The sequence below is a fragment of the Centroberyx gerrardi genome, chromosome 19 (assembly GCF_048128805.1).
Source record: "Centroberyx gerrardi isolate f3 chromosome 19, fCenGer3.hap1.cur.20231027, whole genome shotgun sequence".
NCBI classification, from domain to species: Eukaryota; Metazoa; Chordata; class Actinopteri; order Beryciformes; family Berycidae; genus Centroberyx; species Centroberyx gerrardi.
In genome coordinates, this window is record NC_136015.1 from 25786351 (window position 1) to 25805483 (window position 19133).

The 19133-nt window shown below is 43.0% G+C and overlaps 3 pseudogenes; 1 reads left to right on the forward strand and 2 right to left on the reverse strand.

The window, feature by feature from the left end:
* Positions 1-785: 785 nt before the first annotated feature.
* Positions 786-2497, reverse strand: LOC144542847 (Ig kappa-b4 chain C region pseudogene; annotated as a pseudogene).
* Positions 2498-3039: 542 nt separating this feature from the next.
* LOC144542848 (immunoglobulin kappa variable 3-20 pseudogene) lies at positions 3040-3408 on the forward strand (annotated as a pseudogene).
* A 6261-nt stretch (positions 3409-9669) lies between these two features.
* On the reverse strand, positions 9670-10156 carry LOC144542849 (Ig kappa-b4 chain C region pseudogene; annotated as a pseudogene).
* Positions 10157-19133: the final 8977 nt, after the last annotated feature.

Sequence of the window (19133 nt, forward strand, 5' to 3'; positions counted from 1 at the left end):
ACACAAACACACACTAGACTTGTTGTGATTCATTCAGACTCAGAAAACTGAACATTCTGTTAGTAATCATTTTTCCTTTTAATTTTGAAGGAAGTCTTCTAGCTTTTACTTGGAAAGGGGGACACGCCAAGGGTGTCCGTTGTCATCCTTTTTATTTGCCTCAGTGCTTGAGCCCTTTGCACAGACAGAAGGATGATATGTAAATATTTCAGGGGTCAAACCTTAAGTTCACACTCATGTTATATCCCTCTATGCTGACGATATCCTGCTTTTTATTTCTACTCCTGAAAATGCTCTTACTACTTTTGTAGATTTATTACAAAGATTCAGCATATTTTCTGGATACACTATAAACTTGACACAGGCAGAGGATTTACCAATAGGACACTTTAGTAATGAGGGATCATTGGGTTAAAACATTGGATTATCTATCTACGTGTAACCATAGAGAGAAATTTCCAAACAATACATGAGAGCAATTTTACTCCAGTCATGCAAAGAGTGATAAGAAATGGAAATTAAAATTGTCTCCTTTCATCTTAACATCCACACCTAGCTCCTGCCTATCTTTAGGATATCACAGGTAAACATAATCACTTTCATGTTTCTGTCACAGAGTTAATGAATAATATAATAATAATATCCATGGAAACACAGCTGAGTTGGTAAACAGATCTTTATTGTCTTAACATATCAAGAATCATATCTGCAAGCAGGAAAACATTACTTGTTTACTTTTTAAAGTTGAAATGAGTCTGGTGAGAGAGAGAGAGAGAGAGAGAGAAAGAGCGAGAGAGAGAGAGAGAGACTACAGTGCTGAGTGCAGACTGAGAGCAGTAGCAGAGTAAAACCAGTAGCAGAAGTCCCAGTGAGTCAGGTCAGGACTGGGAACACCGGTCTCTCCTCAGTGTCTCCAAGAGCGGAGCCTGGGAGCCCTGGGTGGCCTCACAGGTCACAGAGCCCACCTTCCTCCACTGCTCTGCAGGGAGCCTCAGGGTGCTGCTCCAGCTGTAGCGGCCGTCCTTCTCCGGCACCCCGGGGCTCCTGCTCTCCTCCCAGCTGCTGCTGCTGCTGCTGCTGCCGTCCACCTTCCAGGCCAGCCTCCAGTCTGAGGGGAAGCCCTTGTTGGCCAGGCACATGAGCGTGGCCTTCCCCTGCTGCAGCTCCACGCTGGAGGGGGGCAGCACCGTCAGGGTGGGGATGACTCGACCCACTGAGAGAGAGAGAGAGAGAGAGAGAGAGAGAGAGAGAGAGAGAGAGAGAGAGAGAGAGAGAGAGAGAGAGAATAAAACAAGTGCATACAAGTGAAAATAAACTACATCCTGTGGATTGCAGGCACTCATATGAACAAAATGGAGTGGAGAGGACCCTGCTAGTTCTGAGGATCTTTCTCAGAAGACTCAGCAGTGGCAGAGATTGGATGAAACTGATCTTCAATGTTTCACTTCCCTCTCTGAGCTCAGGAACCATGAAAACAGACAGGCATCACTACTGAACCATGGCAACAGACAGGCTTCACTACTGAAGATAAAAACCACACACTCCTGCTCCAATGCATACATTTTAATTATTAAACTGAAATGTCAGTGTTTGATAATTACAAATTATGCACTGGAGCAAGAGTGTGAGTCTTTTTACTTTTTATCTTCCAGACTTCTTTGCTGAAACCAGTAAGTCGTAAGATATGTTGTGCGTTTGCTCTACTCATTTACGCAGGTTTCACTAATGAACCAGGGCAGAAAACAGGCTTCATGACTGAAAAAGGCAGTTACAGAAATAGTTTTGTCAACTCACCTAATTAATCCTTGTACTACAGTATGTGATTAAAATTATACATTGATATGATATGATATTCATTGACGCTAATGAAGACGTGGCATGTCATTAAATGTATTAGACTGATAGAATGTTTTAGTGAAACAATAAACTTAATAAATGCTTTGCAGAATATAGGAGATTGTTTTTGGCAACAATAGGCTCTACATTTAAAAATTTCAAGAACATTTTCTTTCAGTCTTAAAGAGGAAGTCTTTGTCATTAGAAAAAACGATAAAATCAAAATATTATCTACATTAACCAAATCCATTTTGTAGGAAAAACTTAAATGACAAGAATCTACAAACAGTTAAAAATCATTTTCAGTGCAACCAAACAGTTTTTCATTAGTGTGGTTTTAGTTTACATTAGGAGACATGAAGAGTTTAGTGATCGCTGAAATAATATTAAATTCCAAATCTAAACAGCAATATCTTCAAGTAAGGCCTACATTTATTGACTGAAAATAGAATGAATATTGAATATGAGATCATGGAGAAATTAAAGGTACTTACAGTCAACATCCAGTCTGGTTCCTCCACCAAAAGTGAACCACAGTGATACAAACTCATTGAGCCGCCGTACAAAAACCTCTCACTCTAGAGAGACACGGCTCTCTCACTTTGACAACAACAAACTCACCAAAATCACTCTCAGTTTGTAAAATCTTGCTAGTTGCCATAATAACTAGAAAACCGATCAAACTATGCCAAAAATTTCCAACATTTGTCACTTTTGGGTTATATATTTTTAAATTTATTATTTTATTTGGTAGTGATATTTATTTCTCTAGCAGTAAACCAGAACAAGACAGAATAAATTGTTAAAAGGGCCTTTTTTAATATATCCACCCAAGACTAGCTTAGATCTATTCTTAGTCAAGAGTTTGTTAAATTGATTGATCCATTTAGAAACAGCATCATCAGAGTAATCCAAGTCCCTGTTGGAGTCAGTCAGAGCATTTCCATAGAGAGCCACTTTGCATCAGCAGCACCATGCTCCAGTGCTCTGGGAGAGTTTATAGTCCTGAGAGTTGAACACTGGATGACTGACAGCTGTCCTTCATGACAACAGAAGCCACAGAAATCCTCCTCATCAAAACATGACTTTGATCTCCATCCTCATCTGGACTCTCCTCTGCTGCTGCTTCACAGGTAAAGTCCAGAGAATCAAACTCCTCTCCTCTATGAACATCCGTCCCTCTGAAATGAAGCGGAGAAAACCATGACGGTGGTTTATGTTTTTGTCTCTGTATCCTCAGAGTCCAGAGGCCAGGTCACAGTGACTCAGCCTGGAGCAGTGAGGTCTGCTCCGGGAGGCTCCGTCACCATCAGCTGTCGAACCAGTCCCAAGGTTTATGTTTATAGCGGCAACCACTATTTATCCTGGTACCAACAGAGAGATGGAGAAACTACTAAACTGCTCATTTATGGTGCTAATAATCGAGCATCAGGGATTCCAGGTCGTTTTACAGGCAGTGGATCAGGGACTGACTTCACTCTGACCATCAGTGGAGTCCAGGCTGAAGATGCAGCAGTTTACTACTGTCAGAGTTACCATGCTATCAACAGTCAAGCTCTGTTCACACAGTGATAAAGCGTCGTACAAAAACCTCCCTCAGTCAGACTGAACTGACTGCTGCAGCTGGAAGCTACTGCAGGAACTGATACAGTTCACTGAGCACACACACACACACACACACACACACACACACACACAAAATTGAGAATTGATGATGTGGTTCATAGTGTCTCTACCAGTTTTCCTTCTGAAGTTAAAACAGCCCACCTCCCACCTCAACAACCTGAAAGTTCCCCCAAATGAAGAGGACAGTTCCAGTGAAGAAGCCCAATCAGACCCATTAAAAGCACAACAACATCTAGCAAAGTAAGCTGTCCTGATGCCGACCCCCAAACCACTGCTGAATGATCCAAACAGCTTATCCACGCTGGTCCTGGAATATCTGGACTGTCAGGATCCAAACAGATCAGGAGGATCATTCAGTCAACTGGATCAGGAAGCCTTATTTAGATAGAGGAAAGTCAAGAGAGTCTTTTTCTTGAAGGAAGGGAATAGTTGGGTGAACACATGTATCTATTGTACAGACACTGAGTCCGGCCAGAAGAGGGGAATGTGGTGTCAGACTGTAGAAGGAAACCTTGGCATCAGAAAATAAAGACAAGCCACTGGAAATACAGACAAGCACCAAGAACAAGGAAACTCCTGAGGAAATGAGGGAAACTAAATATACTGAATATTGACATGGTGTAATAATAAATCACATTAAACTTTATTGTATAGCACTTTTCAAAACAGAACTATAAACTAAATAACAATGAACTAAAACCATTAAAGGATAACGATGGTGTTTTTTAATGCTTTTCTTACCGTCAACAAATCCTATGAAAATAACAAAATCAACAATGCTTTTGCTCTACTCCCGTTACTTTCCCACTTCCCACGTTCCCTTTTTATCCTTCAAACTGGAAGTCATTGGCTCCAATTTAAGCTAAAACCTTTAAATACAGCTCACAAAGACATGGTTTGAATTTTAAAAATCGCTAACTGTTACCATGAAAAGTCAGGCTGTTGTAGTTATTACCAAATCAAATTCAAATGGGAACAAATTCTTCATTACGCCGGGGACTATTTTCTGTGCTACGGAACTACTTTCCTGAGATGGAAAACGTGTTTACGGTCGGCTTATTAAGTTGTTTGAGGAAAAAGTCGGCCGGCCCGGTGCATCGTGATGATGAAATATGCTGCAGAGCAGCAGCATGGCTCTGTGACGGGTTTTTTTTAATAGTTTTTTTAATACAATGGAGTTCTATGGCTGCTGGGACATGAGGCTTTACTGGGCACCGGCTACATGGACGAGACTTGTTAGCGAAACAAATTCATTGCTGATTTTGTTATTTTCATAGGATTTGCTGACGGTAAGAAATGCATTAAAAAACACCAGCCTTATCCTTTAAGATGAAAGATGATGATCAACTCCCAGGATAATTATAAGGGTTAATAAATAACAGGATTACAGAAGAATAAGAAAAACAAGATTAATAGGTAAAAACAAATGACATTAAAAGTTGTGATTTTGTTTTTAAAAAAGTTAGCAAATTCCTCACATTTTGCATCAGAGGCTTGGCTTAAAATGACAGGTGCAGGATTCAGCAGTTGGTCAGTGGTGGAAAACAGTATTCTAGGATCACTCCCGCTCTCTGGAATGATCTTTGAAAAATAGGCTTTTCTTGCAGCATGTACAGCATTGTTAAATGCAGTTAATAATAATAATAATAATAATAATAATGCATTAGACTTGTATAGTGCTTTTCTAGGTACTCAAAGACGCTTCACATACAGGGTAAAATCATATAATAGGTACATTTATAATAATAAAAAAATAAAAGACAAGAATAAAAGTAGGTTAAAAACTAGAGGAATCATGAGATGGAGGGAAGGGAGAGGAGGTTAACAGGTGAAAGCAAGCTTGAAGAGGTGGGTTTTGAGGGCCTGTTTGAAAGATGGTAGGCTCTTAGCCTGTCGGATGTGGATGGAGAGGGCGTTCCAGAGGGAGGGTGCAGCAACTGAAAAGGCCCTGTCACCCCAGGTCCGGAGCTTGGTCCTGGTGGTCTTTACAGTGGTTGCGTCCGCGGACCTGAGGCATCGGGTAGGGGTGTGGCGGGGGATGAGGTTGGAGAGGTATGGAGGGGCCAGGTTGTGTATGGCTTTGTAGGTGGTGAGTAGTATTTTAAAGTCAATCCTATATTGAACCGGGAGCCAGTGGAGGTTGTGAAGGACAGGGGTGATGTGATCTCTGCGGCGGGTGGAGGTGAGCATGCGGGCAGCGGGGTTCTGGACATATTGAAGTTTATTAAGGGTTTTGTTAGGTAAGCCGTAGAGGATGCTATTGCAGTAATCGAGTCTGGAAGTTATGAGGGCATGGATAAGTGTTTCGGCAGCGGCAAAGGACAGGGAGGGCCGGAGGCGGGCAATGTTCCTGAGGTGGAAGAAGGCAGTTTTTGTGACCTGGTTGACATGAGGTAGAAATGAGAGGGTGGGGTCAAGGATGATTCCGAGGTTGCGGACCTGGGTGGAGCGGGTGACGATGGAGCCATCTATGTTGAGTGAGAAGGTCTGGGCGGAGCGGGTGAGGGAGTTTGGGCCGATGATGAGGATTTCGGATTTATTGCAGTTGAGTTTGAGAAAGTTACGTTGCATCCATGATTTTATGTCTGCAAGGCAGGTGGTGAGGGTGGAGTGGGTGGTTGAGGTGATGGTTTTGGAGGAGAGGTAGAGCTGAGTGTCATCGGCGTAGCAGTGGAAACGGAGGCCATGTCGGCGGCGGATCTGTCCAAGAGGAAGGATGTACAGGATGAAGAGGAGGGGACCAAGCACTGAATCCTGGGGGACACCATGGGTGACTGGGGCGGTGGAGGATTTGCAGTTGTTTATGGAGATGTATTGATGTCTATCAGAGAGATATGAGGTAAGCCAGGAGAGGGCAGTGCCGGTTATGCCGAGGGAGTGTTGAAGGCGTGTGAGGAGGATGGAATGGTTGATGGTATCAAAGGCGGCGCTGAGGTCAAGGAGGATGAGGATGGTGAGGAAGCCAGAGTCAGCAGAGAGTTTCAGTGCTGTGTTTGGAGCGGAAGCTGGATTGGAAAGGTTCGTAGAGGTTATTGGAGTCGAGGTGGGATTTGATTTGAGCAGCGACAACTCGCTCAAGGATTTTGGACAGAAAGGGGAGTTTGGAGATGGGCCGGTAGTTGTTGGGGATGTCAGGGTCAAGACCAGGTTAAGGATTCTTTATAAATGCTACGATGGACCTCAAGTCCAGATTTTCTCCACTTCCTTTCTGCTGCTCTACATGTTCTCTTGAGCTCACGGACAGAGTTATTTATCCATGGTGATATTTTGCCACTTAAACTCTTTTTGACCTTGAGTGGGGCCACTTTGTTCAGTGTATTACTCAGATTGTTACTGAAAGCATCATCCATTTCATGTACCCACCAGTTTATATGACATGAGTCCAATTCTCTTACAAGCTCTGAGAACTCAAGTTCTGCTGTTGCATCTCGGGACCGCTTTTGAACAACAATTTCTTTCAGCCTGTTCATTTAGCCTGTTCCTAGTCAAAACAGGAATGGGGCCAGCAAGAACACTGGGTCCCGGCTTGATATGGGAGCAGTCACGGGTGCCATCTCTACAGCAGCAGGGACCCTGAACATATCAGTTATGTTTTCTGGGGTTGATATCAGCACTGTTGGCTCGACACACAGTACTTGATGCAGCCGGTGAGGATGAACGCCGGGGAAGAGGAAGTGAGGGGGGGGGGAGGCTGTTGTGGTGGTGTCTTGACCGGGGGGAGAGATGGAGCTGGGAGGCACAGCTTTGAGTGTGGAAGGGTGCTACATAGGAAGGAGCGGGCAATGGGTCGGGGGGTGAGTTTGATCCCTGCATCAACGAGTTCTTCCATTTTGTCGGTGAACCCTAGATGAGCGCCGGTGGGAGAAAGGAGAGGGAAAAAGCAGAGGAAAGGGGGGAGGATGATCTGGAGGACTGGAGAGACTGGGGCCGACAGTTGTTGTCCAACGGCTCTGGCAGGTCACATGGAATATCCTGGCTCTGAGAGTGCTGCTGATCTGTTTGTTGTGGATAGACAGGAGGCAACTCAGTGTGGTTGACCTTGGGCTGCTGATATCGGGACTTCAGCGCATTAGGGCGGCGGGCAGATGGGAAGATTCCCCATTAGTAGTTTCATCCCAAATCTGTTTGGATGTAGGCCATCAGGTTTGAAAAGGTTTTTGCGTCCCCAGAACAGATTGAAATTATCAGTAATGTTCAGTCCTTTTGAACTGCACGATGTGGAAAGCCATGAGTTCAGTGCTAGGAGTCTGCTGAACTTGTTGATTCCTCTGTCCACTGTTGGTAGGGGACCACTGATAAATGATTGCATCTTTAGTGCCCACATACCCTTATTTTCTAATTCATGCAGATATTGTAAAGGTTCAAACCTGTTCTCCAGTCGTAAGGTTGATGGTGACTGCAGTCTCTGATGGCTTCCTTAGCTGTGTTCCATGCTGGACTACGGTTCTGCTTTTATTCTTGGGCTTTGCGCCAAACTTGTGCCAGCAGTTAGTATTCTCTTTATTCTCAGAGGGCTTCCCTTGTACTGGTTCAGTTTTACCAAGCTTTGGAAAAGTTATAGTATCATTTATACACAATTCTTCATTTGGAGCCTGCTTAGCTGTGCTAGGTTGTATCAGCTCACCAATAGGAGACATTTGTAGTGTGTCATGAAGTTCTCCAGCTTTTTCCAATGCGAGAATCCTGGTTTCAAGTACAGCAATCTTCTGTAACAGTCGAAAGCAGTCCGTGCATCTTGAAGACTCTGATCCGAGGGGAGCCATGTGTTTTCCACACTGCAGTTAACTATCCGGAAAGAAAGTTTGAAAATAAGTGATCACGACCTCTGATCACTTTAATCCTGTAGAAGTAGTCGTTAACAGGAACCCCCACTCATAGTTTTGAGTAATATTGCCAAAAATAGATAAGCAGGCAAGGAGCAAAGCAGAGAGCGTCTGATCGGGCAGAAAGCAGAAAGCAGTCCTGCTTTCTAGCAGCTATCTTTCAGTCAAATATACTCAACAAAATCAAACTCAGTGTAGAATTACATTACAATTACAATTAATTTAATCTTTTAATATCAGATAATTTAATGCATAATAAGAAAAATATTGATTTATATATATACATTTTTTAGTCAAACGTACTGAGTATCTCATAGTTAAAAAAAACAACCAACTCATTCATTACAATTTCTCAAAAAAATTGAAGACAATTTAATCCATTCAGCCTCAGGTCAGAAATGTGAACAACATTCTATCAATGATGATGTTTCCTTTTAATTTTTAGAGAAGACTTCATGAAATGGATATAATTACTACATCATGTCCCCCAGGCCTCAGTATTTACAAATGGGTTACAATCTTCTAGCTTTTACTTGGACAGGGGGAAACATCAAGGGTTTCCTTTGTCACCACATGTTTTTGCCTCAGTGCTTGAACCCTTTGCAGAGACAGAACACTGACATGTAAATATTTCAGGGGTCAAAACTGGAGATCACACTCATGTTATATCACTTTATGCTGATGATATCCTGCTTTTTATTTCTAATCCTGAAATTTCTCATACTACTTTTGTAGATTTATTACAAAGATTCAGCATATTATCTGGATACAGTATAAACATGACAACATCCAAAGCCTTACCAATAGGACACTTTGGTAATGAAGGATTATTGGGTTAAAACATTGTATTGCCTATGTAGGTGTAACCATACAGAGAAATTTGCAAAAAGTAAATGAGAGTAATGATGAAAATAGTCTCCTTTCATCGTTACATCCACACCTAGCTCCTGCCTATCTTTACGATACCACAGGTAAACACAGTCACTGTCATGTTGCACTCACAGAGTTAATGACTGTGTGACAATGCCTTACATAACCCATCATCACCAGTAAATATAAAATCCTAGTCACTTTACCCTGAGACAAGCTCAGTCTGTGTATTTAATGGAACCACTGTTACCATTAAGACAGCATCAAAGGATATTTGATATTTTTATAATAATATCCATGGAAACACAACTGATTTGGTGAAAAGATCTTTATTGTCTTAACATATCAAGAACATTGGCATTACTGCGAGCAAGAAAACATTACTATTTAAAGATGTAATGATTCTGAGTCAGAGAGAGAGAGAGAGAGAGAGAGAGAGAGAGACTACAGTACTGAGTGCAGACTGAGAGCAGTAGCAGAGTAAAACCAGTAGCAGAAGTCCCAGTGAGTCAGCTCAGGACTGGGAACACCGGTCTCTCCTCAGTGTCTCCGAGAGCGGAGACTGGGAGCCCTGGGTGGCCTCACAGGTCACAGAGCCCACCTTCCTCCACTGCTCTGCAGGGAGCCTCAGGGTGCTGCTCCAGCTGTAGCGGCCGTCCTTCTCCGGCACCCCGGGGCTCCTGCTCTCCTCCCAGCTGCTGCTGCTGCTGCTGCTGCCGTCCACCTTCCAGGCCAGCCTCCAGTCTGAGGGGAAGCCCTTGTTGGCCAGGCACATGAGCGTGGCCTTCCCCTGCTGCAGCTCCACGCTGGAGGGGGGCAGCACCGTCAGGGTGGGACGGACATCACCTAGGAGACACCGATCAGCTTAGAGGACAGGAAGGCTGCGGCTGTCAATCAATCACCAGGCGGTTTGACACCTTTACTGTGTGAGAGTCCATTTTCCCCTTTAAGGACTTTCTGTCAGATGCTTTTTATGCTCCACCAGTCACTCACTCACACATTGTTTCACTTCCCTTTAAGAAGCCTCTCATGCATATCAGCACAGAAAGAGTCCTCATATGACCACGAATATATCAAACTACATAATAAAAGGAGCATAGATTTGGATACATTTTAAAATTTCTCATCTAAATCAGCAAACATTTCTAACTGTATTTTAAATTAAACTAGAAACTGGACAAGACAAGACAAAATAAATTCTTGAAGACAACTTGTTTATAGACATCAAGCCAAATCTAAATATTAATTAGATGAGATACATTGTTAATAAAGAGTTTGTTAAATTGATTGATCCATTTAGAAACAGCATCATCAGAGTAATCCAAGTCCCTGTTGGAGTCAGTCAGAGCATTTCCATAGAGAGCCACTTTGCATCAGCAGCACCATGCTCCAGTGCTCTGGGAGAGTTTATAGTCCTGAGAGTTGAACACTGGATGACTGACAGCTGTCCTTCATGACAACAGAAGCCACAGAAATCCTCCTCATCAAAACATGACTTTGATCTCCATCCTCATCTGGACTCTCCTCTGCTGCTGCTTCACAGGTAAAGTCCAGAGAATCAAACTCCTCTCCTCTATGAACATCCGTCCCTCTGAAATGAAGCGGAGAAAACGATGACGGTGGTTTATGTTTTTGTCTCTGTATCCTCAGAGTCCAGAGGCCAGGTCACAGTAACTCAGCCTGGAGCAGTGAGGTCTGCTCCGGGAGGCTCCGTCACCATCAGCTGTCGAACCAGTCCCAAGGTTTATTTTAGTACCTACCACCGTTTAGCCTGGTACCAACAGAGAGATGGAGAAACTCCTAAACTGCTTATTTACTGGGCTAATACTCGAGCATCAGGGATTCCAGATCGTTTTACAGGCAGTGGATCAGGGACTGACTTCACTCTGACCATCAGTGGAGTCCAGGCTGAAGATGCAGCAGTTTACTACTGTCAGAGTTACCATGAAATCAACAGTCAAGCTCTGTTCACACAGTGATAAAGCGTCATACAAAAACCTCCCTCAGTCAGACTGAACTGACTGCTGCAGCTGGAAGCTACTGCAGGAACTGATACAGTTCACTGAGGACACACACACACACACACACACACACACACACACACACACACACACAGAGCATCCCAACAGGGAACAACTCACCCTGTTTCTGTGGAAATTATTTTCTGATATGAAATGTTATTGTCTTTTTACTATTATGCAGAGGTGGAAAGTAACTAAGTATATTTACTCAAGTACTGTACTTAAGTACAATTTTGAGGTTGTGGCACTTTACTTGAGTATTTCCATTTTGTGAGACTTTCTACTTTTTCCTCCACTACATTTATCTGACGGCTGTAGTTACTAGTTATATATAATTATATCTATTAACTACATGTATAGATATATAGTTATAGTTATATATAGTTATGTAACTTATACTTTGCAGAATAAGATGCAAAACATATGACAAGCTTAGAAAATATGTTGCATTGTTAGAGTTTAAACTCCCCAACAGTCCGTGGCGGCCGGCCCATTGGAGCGCAGTGGGCGGCGCACCAGTTTATTGACAGGTAAAAAATATATATATTATATATATATGTGAAGAGTTTTCCTATAATAATGAAATCGGCAATGAGGAAATATGACTTAATTTCTCTATATGAAACTAAGAGTGAATTTATAATTTAGACTAATATGTAGTAGTAGTTTGTATTATCATTTATGTTTTGTCAATCAATGAGGTGAGGTGATCTGGATCCTTGGAGTAACAGTATGAAATATTTTCAGTAAGTAATTCAAATCTATAACTGCATAGAAAGACTTTTATTTAAATTCATTACAGAAGACCGAATTTGAGCATACAATGCAAAAATGAATTAAAATACACAAATATTAATCATAGAGCACACCTCATCAAGAATATACACAACACCATTAAATTCAAAACAAACATGTCTTTTTCTCTCTCAGAACACACACACACACACACACACACACACACACACGCACACATAAACAGTCAAACAACTTCTCCAAGTAGAAGTTATGGACCCTGAAACATCTGATGATGAACATCTGACTGTGTATGAAAGAAACTCTGTACAAAATGGTCAAATCAAATGTATTTATAGAGCACATTTCTAATGGTGCAACCCAACATGATTTAAAGCTGCAATAAGTGACATTTTCTGACCACTAGAGGGCGACAAGAACAGCAACACATTTGTAAATAAACTCTCAGCAAAGCCACGTCTCCCTCCCTCCACTGCACTAGAGGCAAGACAATTATTATAATAAAGCACAAGAAAGGCAATATAAAATTATGCAACAAATACATTTGATTCTGATTCCGTTTTTTTTTTTACCATCATATGAATACAGCATTATACCAGTCAAGCCCACCTTATTGGATGTGGATGTGTTTACTGGATGTGTGATGATGCATTACATAATCCCTCCCATCCATAGAACCCCCGCAAAGCAGCCGGGCCAGACTCTGTCTCTCCATCCACCCTGAAGCACTGTGCTGATCAGCTGTCTCCGGTGTTCACAGACATTTTCAACACCTCACTGGAGACATGCCACGTACCAGCCTGCTTCAAGACCTCCACCATCATCCCCGTCCCCAAAAAGCCAAGGACCACAGGACGTAACGACTACAGACCCGTGGCCCTGACATCTGTGGTGATGAAGTCATTTGAGCGCCTTGTGCTGTCACACCTCAAAAACATCACTGACCCACTCCTGGACCCCCTGCAGTTCGCCTACAGAGCCAACAGGTCTGTAGGCGATGCAGTAAACATGGCCCTCCACTTCATCCTCCAGCACCTGGACTCCTCAGGAACCTACGCCAGGATCCTGTTTGACAGGAAGCAGCACGTGAAGCTGGGAAAACACGTCTCTGACTCCCGGACCATCAGCACCGGTTCCCCTCAAGGCTGCGTTCTTTCCCCTCTACTCTTCTCCCTGTACACCAACAGCTGCACCTCCAGTCATCAGTCTGTCAAGCTCTTGAAGTTCGCGGACGACACCACCCTCATTGGGCTCATCTCTGGTGGGACCCTGAGGCGAGCAGGAACGATTGTGGACGACCCCTCCCACCCTGGACACAAACTTTTTGAAAAACTCCCCTCTGGCAGGAGGCTGCGGTCCATCAGGACCAAAACCTCACGCCACAAGAACAGTTTCTTCCCGTCTGCAGCCGGCCTCATCAACAAGGCCCGGGACCCCCACTGACACGGACCCTTGCCCCCTCCCCCCATAGGCACTACACGCTACAGTAACCACAGTCTCCACATCTGACTCAATGCGTTCATTTATGCATTCTGTACAGTAAACATTCCTCTGGTCAATATTTTGCACATCCCTGCACTAACTGTACAGCTTTTCCATTTCACTTCAATAGCAGATATATTGCACATTTTTTTATTATATTTTTTCATATTCTGTATTGTAAATATCTCTTTTTGTTTTTTATATTTATATTCTTGACTTTGACCTACAGTACTTGTTGTGTTTTTTTACTTCTACTTTCTATTTTTCTCCATGTTTATTGTATGCACCTACATACCAAGGCAAATTCCTTGTATTGTGAACTTTACTTGGCAATAAACCTGATTCTGATTCTGATTCTGATTCTGATCATTACATAACTGTCTCAAACTATCACCAGTAATTGTGAACTCCTAGTCACTTTACCCTGAGACAAGCTCAGTCTCTGTGGATTTAATGGAACCACTGTTACCATTAAGAAAGCAACATAAAACATCTGTTATTTTTATATTAATATCCATGCATGGAGACACAACTGATTTTGTGGAAAAGTCTTTATTGTCTTAACATATTAAGAATAGTGGCGTTACTGTTGTTGCTGTCCAGGCACATGAGGGTGACCTTCATCAGCTTAGAGGACAGGAAGGCTGCAGCTGTCAATCAATCACCAGGCGGTTTGACACCTTTACTGTGTGAGAGTCGATTTTCCCCTTTAAGGAGTTTCTGTCAGATGGTTTTTATGCTCCACCAGTCACTCACTCACACATTGTTTTAGCCTGATATTCAGACTGAACGGCCATTTCGTTCCCACTTCATTATTCAGTCTGACATTTCCTCCTTGTTAGCCGTTTTCTGAGTGGGGGGGTTTGATTTTCCCCGAACCGATCACTAGTGACTGACAATCTGAAGAGTGGGCGGTTCGCGATTCAGGAGTCGGGAACCAGGCTAACATTGTTTCACTTCCCTTTAAGAAGCCTCTCATGCATATCAGCACAGAAAGAGTCCTCATATGACCACGAATATATTAAACTACGTTGGAAATAAATTAACAAATTCAAATTAGTTTTGTTCACTCACTGTGAAAAAAACCCCAAACTGATCGAAATCAGCCTCAGTTTGTAAAACATTACCTAGCTGATGTAATAACTAGCTAAACTTTCAATTTATGCCCCAAATTTACAAGATTAATAACTTTTTCTTTGTGTTTGTGTTCGTTTGTAAAAATGTAGCTTACATAAATGCTTAGTCAAGAGTTTGTTAAATTGATTGATCCATTTAGAAACAGCATCATCAGAGTAATCCAAGTCCCTGTTGGAGTCAGTCAGAGCATTTCCATAGAGAGCCACTTTGCATCAGCAGCACCATGCTCCAGTGCTCTGGGAGAGTTTATAGTCCTGAGAGTTGAACACTGGATGACTGACAGCTGTCCTTCATGACAACAGAAGCCACAGAAATCCTCCTCATCAAAACATGACTTTGATCTCCATCCTCATCTGGACTCTCCTCTGCTCCACTCAGGGTGAGAAAAAAAAAATCTATTTTTTCTATATTGTGAAAATCATTTGGAGTGTAGCTGAGTTTCACCTCTCCATCTTATGTCCAATGTTTCTTCTCTCTCCTCAGGGTCTTTTGGTCAAAACGTTGTCTTGACTCAGCCAGCAGCAAAATCAGTCCAGCTTGGTCAAACTGTCTCTATGGACTGTAAGGCCAGTCCAAAAGTTACACACTACTCTGGCTCAAAATATTACCTTGCTTGGTACCATCAGAAAACTGGAGAAGCTCCTAAACTTCTGATCTACCTAACATCAGACAGATTTTCTGGAATCTCCTCCAGATTCACTGGAAGTGGAGGAGGGAATGGAGTTGACTTCACTCTGACCATCAGTGGAGTCCAGGCTGAAGATGCAGCAGTTTACTACTGTCAGAGTCGCCACTCTATCAACAGTCAAGCTCTGTTCACACAGTGATAAAGCGTCGTACAAAAACCTCCCTCAGTCAGACTGAACTGACTGCTGCAGCTGGAAGCTACTGCAGGAACTGATACAGTTCACTGAGGACACACACACACACACACACACACACACACAATTGAGAATTTATGATGTTGTTCATGGTGTCTCTACCAGTTTTCCTTCTGAAGTTAAAACAGCCCACCTCCCACCTCAACAACCTGAAAGTTCCTCCAAATGAAGAGGACAGTTCCAGTGAAGAAGCCCAATCAGACCCATTAAAAGCACAACAACATCTAGCAAAGTAAGCTGTCCTGATGCCGACCCCCAAACCACTGCTGAATGATCCAAACAGCTTATCCACGCTGGTCCTGGAATATCTGGACTGTCAGGATCCAAACAGATCAGGAGGATCATTCAGTCAACTGGATCAGGAAGCCTTATTTAGATAGAGGAAAGTCAAGAGAGTCTTTACATTGTCATCTCAGATAAAGGCAGAATGGTAGATTGTTTCAATAAGCATTTTGTTAGGGTTGGTCATGCCTTTGTAGCTGCCACGCTCACTCCTACTGTCAGCCCTGCTGACTCAGTTTCGAGCACTGGTCCTCTCCCCCAGACACCCTCCACTTCTCCTTCCAGCCAGTGTAGAAGAATGAGGGGCTTGGGGAGCTGCTCAGACTGGATCCTTATAAATCAGCTGGGCTGGATGCTCTAGACCCTTTCTTCTTGAAGTTAGCGGCTCATATTATCTCAGCCTCCATCACCTGTCTGTTCAACCTCTCCCTGCAGACCTATGAATTCCCCCAGGACTGGAAATCTGCTGCTGTCATCCCACTCTTCAAGGGAGGCGACAAGTTAGACCTCAGTTGTTACAGGCCCATATCCATCTTGCCTTGCCTCTCCAAAGGCTTTGAGAAATTGGACAACAAACAGCTCACCCACCACCTGGAGTCCCACAGTATTCTCACCATCATGCAGTCTGGCTTTAGAACCGGCTATGGGTGTCTCTGCAACACTTAAAGTGTTAAACGACATCATATGTGCCATCGACAGCAAAGAGTACTGTGTGGCTGTATTTATTGACCTGGCAAAGGCTTTTGATTCTGTGGACCACTGTATCCTGCTTGACAGGCTCAAGGACATAGGATTCACAGAGGAATATCTGGCATGGTTCAACAGCTACTTCTCTGGTCGTATACAGTCTGTGAGAGCTGAGGGTTTCCTGCCTGACACACTGTCCCTGTCCATGGGTGTCCCTCAGGGGTCCATTCTAGGTCCAATCCTATTCAAGATCTACATAAATAATGTTGCTCATGCTGCTGGCAGCTCTCACATCCACCTGTATGCTGACGACACCATTTTGTACACATCCAGCCCCTCCCTGAACACTGCCCTGACTTCCCTGCAGCACAGCTTCAACAGTATCCAATACGCCTTCTCCAACCTTCACCTTCTCCTAAATACTAAAAAAACAAAATGCATGGTCTTCAACCGGAACCTACCCCAAGTCGCCTGCCCCCTCAAAATCTCCTCCCTGGATGGGTCACAACTTGAATTCGTCAACTCCTATAAATACCTGGGTATCTGGCTCGACAGTTCACTCTCCTTTCAAACTCACATCAACACGCTGCTCTCCAAAGTCAGAGCAAGAATTGGTTTCCTGTACCGTAATAAAGCATCTTTCACCCATTCTGCAAAGCACACCCTGGTTAAGATGACCATTCTCCCAATCCTGGATTATGGCGACTTAATCTACAGGATTGCCCCCAAAAACCTTCTCAATAAACTGGACGTCATCTACCACACTGCCATCCGCTTTGTCACCGGTGCCCCTTTCAACACTCATCACTGTAACCTGTATTCTCTAGTCAACTGGTCATCACTCCATACCAGGCGGCAAATCCACTGGTATCAGTTCATTTATAAAACTATCACTGGCAAAACCCCCCCCATACCTCCGCTCACTACTCAATATCTCCATCAGTAACCGCAATTTACGTTCTGGCAAATTCATTATTATGGTCATTCCTAAAGTCCGCACCTCCTTTGGCCGTCACTCATTCCAGTTTGACGCTCCTAGTGACTGGAATGAGTTGCAAAAGATGATAAAACTCCACACCTTCATTCCGTTACCCTCCTTTAATGACTCATTACAAGTGATAGTTTCTGATCACTGCACCTGCTTTTGACTTCTGGTCCATAGTACATAGATTTTTGTTGTTGTATATACTGTATATATTGTGATGTCTTAAATTTGACTAATGTTGTTATGTACTTGCTGTATTTATGTGTTAATGTCTTGCACCGACTTGCCTTCTGTTTCTGCCTCTTGGCCAGGTCGTCATTGTAAATGAGAATTGGTTCTCAATTGACTTATCTGGTTAAATAAAGGTGAAGTCTTTTTCTTGAAGGAAGGGAATAGTTGGGTGAACACATGTATCTATTGTACAGACACTGAGTCAGGCCAGAAGAGGGGAATGTGGTGTCAGACTGTAGAAGGAAACCTTGGCATCAGAAAACAAGGCAACAGTAAACATGTCGTCCCACATGAATTACGAAGTCCCCACCTCGGCCAATCACCTTGTTTTGAGCTGTAATTGTTCTTTTGCCCTTGGGTCAATCAATGTACTTTTGAATGCTGGAGTGCAGCAGATAGATGCATTAGTTTCCCAAGTTTTATCAAAATCATATCAGTGATATCTGCAATTTTGTGTGGGACACATGGATGAGTGAACAAACCAGGTAATGTGTTCCCCCTTCAGCTGATCAGTGTAATTTTGAAAATGTGAGAATGCAGTGGTCAGATGCATCATTCCCCCAAATTTCCCCCAAAAAGCAAAATCCAATAAGTAAACAAACATTGTAATGCCCTCCTTACTCCAGCACAATGTGAAAAATTCCAGAATGTTGTAATGAGACGCATCATTCCTTTAAATTTCCTGAATATTCTGATCAGCAGCGTCTGAAATATTGTGCGTGACGTACAATTAAACTAAGTTTATAGTGCCCCCCTGAGGCTGACCAATGTAATTATGGAAATGCTGGAATGGAGCAATAACATGCATCATCAACTGAGGTTTCATCAAAAACCAATCAGTGGCATCTGAGATATTGTGCATGATGGACGGACGGTCAAATGTACCGTCCTTAGTCCTTCCTCCAATTTCATTTTGGGGAACCATAAAGCCAAGCCACTGGATTTAAAGACTAACTCCAAAAACAGGGAAACTCCTGAAGACATGGGAAACTCATTTGAAAGCAGTTTTTAAATCAGAGTTGCCGACAAAATAAAAACAAATACAACCCATTAAGATAAACAATGAAGATGCCAGATTTTAATTTAAAAAGGGATTGTAGAAGAATCATAAAGTCAAAAACAAGAGGAACAGGTAAAAACAAATTAAAAGAATGTGTGTAAAAAATAGTGTTTCTATCCTGATGGGAGTGTGGGAGTGGTCTCTTCTAGGATGACAACACTCTGACACTTTATTAAGACCTTATATTAATCTCATGAACATGAGGATCATTTAAATAGTCAATGCTCCCAGCACTGAGGGGGAAACACCATGATATGCTCAGGACAGCTACAGTTCACTGACTCTGAGTGTGTGTGTGTGTGTGTGTGTGTGTGTGTGTGTGTGTGTGTGTTTGCATATCAGTCCTGCCTCTCTGCTCTCCACCCGTTAAGAGGCCAGTGTTGATCAGTGGCTGTCCAGGCCTTTCAGAGCCACTGACACGCTGGCAGCACAATGATGATGTCACAGATTCTACTGCTG